General features: G+C 25.4%; 1 pseudogene; it reads right to left on the reverse strand.

The window, feature by feature from the left end:
• Positions 1 to 2,211: 2,211 nt before the first annotated feature.
• LOC139859085 (putative F-box protein At3g20705) lies at positions 2,212 to 6,940 on the reverse strand (annotated as a pseudogene).

A 6,940-nucleotide genomic window follows, 5' to 3' on the forward strand; every position in this document is an offset into this window, starting at 1 on the left:
TGATTGGGATCGAACAGTACAAGTTCACAGGTATATAATAAATTATAAAATAGTTTGATAGTTAAGTGTATTGGATTCTTTTTCTAGGTTCATTTTATATAAAATTGATATTAATAATAATAATCTTATTAAATATCACTAATAAAAATACTGAATTAATAATATAACAATACTATTAATAATAATTATCTTAATAATATTAATATTTAGAATAATAATACTAATAGTTATAATAATGTTTTAAATGATATTATTAATGATAATGTTACTAAATTGTATTATTTTTATAATAACAATAATAATGATAATATATATTAGTAATAATAATTCTTAATGATACTACTAACAATTATCATAATTGTATAACAATAATAATGTTAGTAATTATAATACTAATTATACTAATATTATTAGTAATAACAATAATATTAGTAATCATATATCAATTTATATATGCTAACTTATTCATACCAATTTCATATATATATCTTGTATTAGAAAAAAAAAATGATACAAATATTGACAATAATATTAACACTAATAATAATAGTGAAAGTAATAATAATAATTTTGATATATCAGTTATATTTTAACTTGTAATTACATTTAATATATTATATTTCAACTTATTAATTATATCATATCTATTAATTGTATATATATACCATAAAGTAACATTTAATGAACATTAAATTTATATATTTTATAAATGTCATAATATAATAATTATTATTTGAAATCTTTCATTTATATATTCATATAGATAATAATATCATATTTTTATTTATATATATTCATCCTAGCGATAACGTATTTATATTGTTATTTTACTTTTTCAATTTCAATTGATTAAAGTATACCTTATTAATATTATATACTTACACTTTATATTCATATTTATATAAATATGTTTACATATTTATTTGTACATAATTGTTCGTGAATCGTCAGAAATAGTTAAAGGTTAAATGAATAAAAGAAAAGTACTTCGAAAATTTTGAGATTCAATATTACAGACTTTGCTTATCGTCTCGAAATCAAATAAAGATTAAGTTTAAATTTAGTCGAAAATTCTCGGGTCGTCACATGCCACGTGTACAGGGGTTGACTTTTTTTTTGTTTGATTTTCCAATGACAAAAAGCCAATTCGTTTTAATGCTTACTCCACATCCCGATTTAACTATAGACGTTCCAATATCTGACAGCTCAAGTTATCAAATTTATTTGAACTTTTCATTATGTCAACCGCCAATATCAACCAACGGGTGAATAGAATCATAAATGAATAACAATTATATTTCAGATAAAGATTGACAGTGGTCATTTTGTTTCATCTAGCTTCCTTCTCATTATTCATGCATTTTAATGTCAAGAACAACAAAATGGACATAATCAGTTGTTCTTAACAACATCGAGTTTTGCTTAACGAGTTGAGTTAATCGTGTTTTAGAAAAGAAATGAGCTTTTCCCGAGCCGAGCTCGAGCTCTTCCGAATTCCCTAGTCATCGCGAATATCAAAACACAGAATCATGCTCTTCTCATCCAGCCTGTCATGCACCTCCAAATACCCGATAGCAGTCCAATGAAACTTCCCATTCAAAAGTTATATATTACAGATTGTAAGTGTAAAACAAAATGTAATGTTAGAGCAATGATAAGGTGAGCATTCCCCTAAGTAAAGGGTCGCGGGTTCAAGTCCTATTTAAACCCTATTTATTTTCGTTCTTTGTTTTTTTACCTCTTTAATCCCCACCCTTTTTTATTTTTCATAATACACCCCTTATTGTTTTATTATTTTAATTCAACCCCACCATCCTCATTCTTTTATTTTTAAATTCTCTTTTAATTTAATATTATTTACAATATTTATACGACTTCTTTTATTTTTTATTATTTTATTTAAAATCTTTTTTTTCTTTACAATTTTTTTCTCACTCCCACACTTTACTATTAAATAACAAGAATATTCAAATTATGTTGATTTTAATTATTGATTTAAAACATATTTTCTCTTTGATTTAGTTAGGGTTATTAACGTTTAAGTATTAATTTTAACACAAGGTGTGTATAAGAAAAACGAAAAACTGGCTAAATATGTTATATATAAAAAATAAGGGATTCGCCGTCGCAACGCGCGGCTGACCTCAAAACTTGTTAACATACAAGTGTTTGTCATTTCCTCACAATAAATTAAAACATAAACACATTATCCTAATGGCAACCAAAGAAAGCTTCAGGAACAATAGACGATAAATTAGTCCTAATGGCAACCTTCCCACCACTTATGGGAATTAAACTTCCAACATGATTAAACACATTAGACATGCGATCAACCCCATAATCCCCCACATAATCCCCCAAATTGTTAACCCTTTCGGAAATCGGATCATATGTGACGACCCGAAAATTTCCGATCAAATTTAAACTTAATCTTAATATGATTTAGATATGATAAGCAAAGTCTGTAATGTTGAGTCTCAAAATTTTTGAAACTATGTTCACATAATCAATTACCCTTTGACTATGCTTGACGATTCACGAACAATTGTAGTAAATAAATATATATACATATATATATATAAATAAAAGTATATATAATAATTTGAAATAAAAAAAATACAAATTAACGGTTTGAATTAGAAATGTAAAACAATATAAAATAATAATGTTGTTATCCATATATATATATATATATATATATATATATATATATATATATATATATATATATATATATATATATATATATATATATATATATATATATATATATAATTTATATACATAATCTTTATTATTATTAAGCATTACTATCCGTATTAATATGTTATTATATAATATATGGATATGAATTTTGATACATATAACTTGTTATATTAATATTATAATTGTTATCACCATTAATATTTAAAAATCATTATTTTTTTCTTAAAAATTTGTATTATTATTTCTACCATCAATAGTATTATTATTATTAATGTTATTATTAACATTATTATTATTAAAAATTATTATCGTTGTTCTAAATATTAATATTATTATTATTATTGAGATTATTATTATTATTATTATTAACAATATTATTAATAATACATGTATAATTATTAATTATTAATATTAAAATAAAATAAAAATATAAAGATAGATAATCACGCGTAATTCATGTATCCCTATCAATTTTTTTTTATTTTTTTTTATTACTATTATTATTTTTATTTGTTTCTAGCTTTCTGTTATGTCCGTGATATAGATCAAGACGCTTCAACCCTACAACAATTGATCCATTATAGTACTGAGTCAATTATTAGGATTTAGCAATATAAAACTTCTTCTGTTTTAATAAGGAAAACGTGAGAATTATAGAAACAAAGAAAACACAGATAATTTTTTTTCTTTTTCTTTTTTCTCTCTTTCCCCTGTATGCGTAGTTTTTTTTTTCTCAAAATCTTGATTTCAAATCGTTTATCAAAATGTAAAATTGTAGTTATGTTAATAATGCTTACACCAAACTGTCAGCAAAATTACACGATCAAATTTCTCAAATTGAGGTTTAATTTCGGAGTCAAAGTTATAATTTAAAAAGTCAACTGAATCGTTCTTCGCGAAATTCGAGTTTGTTTTGATACCTCTAGTTAAATTGATGATTTCATAGTATTATAGAAGTGATTTGGAAAATAATTCGTGAAGAAACCATGATCTAAAAACGCTTAGAAATCGAAGTTTATTTTTTTTCTCTTAAACAATAGCGAACATCAGCAGCTTTTTTCCACAATTTTTTTTATTTTTTTTTGTTGTTTTAATTAAGTAACAGGCCTCTTAATCGTTCTGTTTCAAATTATAAGGCAAAAACCGAACTTAATTTAGTTGAGATGTTTTTTTGGGTTCACTGTCGATTTGATCTTCATAGGGAAGAAGAAAATGGAATCACAAAATAACGGGTTATATTTTAAGGGGTATGTGAATTAATCAGAAAAACAAACATGGAAGGATGGTTTAGGGCGTTTGTGTATAAGCGGGAGGTCGCGGGTTCAAGTCCCGTCCTAGGCAATTATTTTTCAGAGGATGTTTTAAAGGGTATACTTTTTTTAATTTTATTTCCATTATTAATATTATTAATTATTATGAATAAAATTATTATTTTTAGTATTATGATTATTATTATTATTATTATTATTATTATTATTATTATTATTATTATTATTATTATTATTATTATTATTATTATTATTATTATTATTATTATTGTTATTATTAATTTAGAATACTTATTATTATTACTAACACTAATACCATGAAATTTATTATTAACATTAATATAAGTTATACTATTATTATCATTATTATTATTAGTATTATCATTAACTAACACTTATTATTATTATTATTATTATTATTATTATTATTATTATTATTATTATTATTATTATTATTATTATTATTATTATTATTATTATTATTACTAAGAATAATATAAGCATTGTATCATTATTATGATTATCATGATTAGTGTTAATATAGTTATTATTATTATTACTATCATTGTTATAAATATTATTATTATCACTATTGTTATTACTAATATTATTATCAAAATAAGTATTATTATTAAGTAATATGATTATTAATATTATCATTATCAATAAGATATCTATTATTATATTTATAAGTATCAATATTAACAATATCATTATTAGAATTATTATTAATAAAGTTATTATTATTATTATTATTAGTAAATCATTATTGTATCAAAACTATCTTTTAAACAAATAAATATTATGTGTATAAAATGTAGTTATTATATATATATATACTATAATTACATTAATATTTCACATAACTATACATATCAAATCTATTAACATTATTTATATAAATACTTACATATAGCAAACTATTGATTTTTAAATATAAAACAATTTTATATATAAACATGGACATAATAATATAACCATATAAATATTAATTATTTTGAATATATACATAAATTAAATATATATAATATATATAAATTAAGATATAATAAATAAATTTGTTCAGTTACGATTATGTGTGTTAATATATATATAAATGATATAGGTTCGTGAATCCGAGGCCAACCCTATACTTGTTCAATATCGTCGTATGTATTTTTACTACAAAATACATTAAGTGAGTTTCATTTGCCTTTTTACCCTTTATATTTTTGGGCTGAGAATACATACGCAATTTTTTATAAATGTTTTACGAAATAGACACAAGTAATTGAAACTACATTATATGGTTGAATGATCGAAGCCGAATATGCCCCTTTTGCTTGGTAACCTAAGAATTAGTAAACCGATCTACTAATTGACGCGAATCCTAAAGATAGATCTATTGGGCCTAACGAACCCCATCCAAAGTACCGGATGCTTTAGTACTTCGATGTTGTTTTTATCATGTCCGAAGGATTTCCCGGAATGATAGGGGATATTCTTATATGCATCTTGTTAATGTCGGTTACCAGGTATTCAATCCATATGAATGATATTTTTTGTCTCTATGCATGGGACGTTTATTTATGAGAACTGAAAATGAAAATCTTGTGGTCTATTAAAATGATGGAAATGGTTATTTATGTTAAACTAATGAACTCACCAACCTTTTGGTTGACACTTGAAAGCATGTTTATTCTCAGGTATGAAAGAAATCTTCCGCTGTGCATTTGCTCATTTTAGAGACATTACTTAGAGTCATTCATGACATATTTCAAAAGACCTTGCATTCGAGTCGTCGAGTTCATCAAGATTATTACTAAGTCAATTATAGTTGGATAAATTATGAAATGGTATGCATGCCGTCAACTTTTGATGTAAAGCAAGTTGTCTTTTAAAAACGAATGCAATGTTTGTAAAATGTATCATATAGAGGTCAAGTACCTCGCGATGCAATCAACTATTGAGAACCGTTTGTAATCGATATGGACTTCGTCCAGATGGATTAGGACGGGTCGTTAGATCATACACAACCAGTTGTTATAATTCTTCTCCAACAAAAACTCACCTTTTAATCCACACCCCAATACTCTGGCAACCCAACTTTTTTGAAGCTGAAATGACCTATATTTCATCCACACTCCATACTCTTTCATCAACCACACCTCAAACAACATCACCCCATACCCTTTACTTCTCGAACCCATCACTACTAGTGATTCCTTCATGGCTACAACATTCCAACAAACTTCCAAACGTTCTCCAATACTTGGAGTAAATTCAAATTCGGGTGGCATTATGTGAGTGAACGCCTCGTTATGAATATCAAAACACATAATCATCATGTTCCATATCAACCCCTCAAACCATATACCTTTCCAATAAAACTTCTCATTCAAAAAAACACTACATGTTGACTCATATATTTTAAATTCAGCAGGTGTCGTAATCTCCATCCATGAATTGGTACTCAAAGAGTACATCTCAACTTGATTCAACCGATTAGTACAACTCGAAATCCTCAACACCTTGTAGTCCTTTACAACATCATCAAACCAAAAGCCTAACACAACATGTAATAAATGATGAGCTTGAGGGCGATCAATAGGCGAAATAGGCAAGTATTTAAAAACCCTAGTGGCAGGATTACATAGCAAAATAATGGAAGCACACGGCAAAACACACAAACAAATCAACCCGTTACAGCATCCAGAAACCTGAAACCCGAGGTCGATTTCAATTGGTATTTTAATTAATTTGTATGATGAATCGGATAAGATCAAATCAACGGTACGATCTGTCTCGTGGATTTTTTAGGTGTTAAAAGGAAAGATGGATCTAAAGTGGTGGACTGATTTTGGAAATGTTTGGAGATGAAATTAGGGTTTTGAAAAAGGGAGTACCATGATTTGCAAACGGATTTGAAACGGAGGATGTATCTAGTGGATTTCGATGATTAAGTCTTGGGGCAGCTCTTTCAACAT

This window comes from Rutidosis leptorrhynchoides, chromosome 7 (assembly GCF_046630445.1).
Source record: "Rutidosis leptorrhynchoides isolate AG116_Rl617_1_P2 chromosome 7, CSIRO_AGI_Rlap_v1, whole genome shotgun sequence".
Classification (NCBI taxonomy): domain Eukaryota; kingdom Viridiplantae; phylum Streptophyta; class Magnoliopsida; order Asterales; family Asteraceae; genus Rutidosis; species Rutidosis leptorrhynchoides.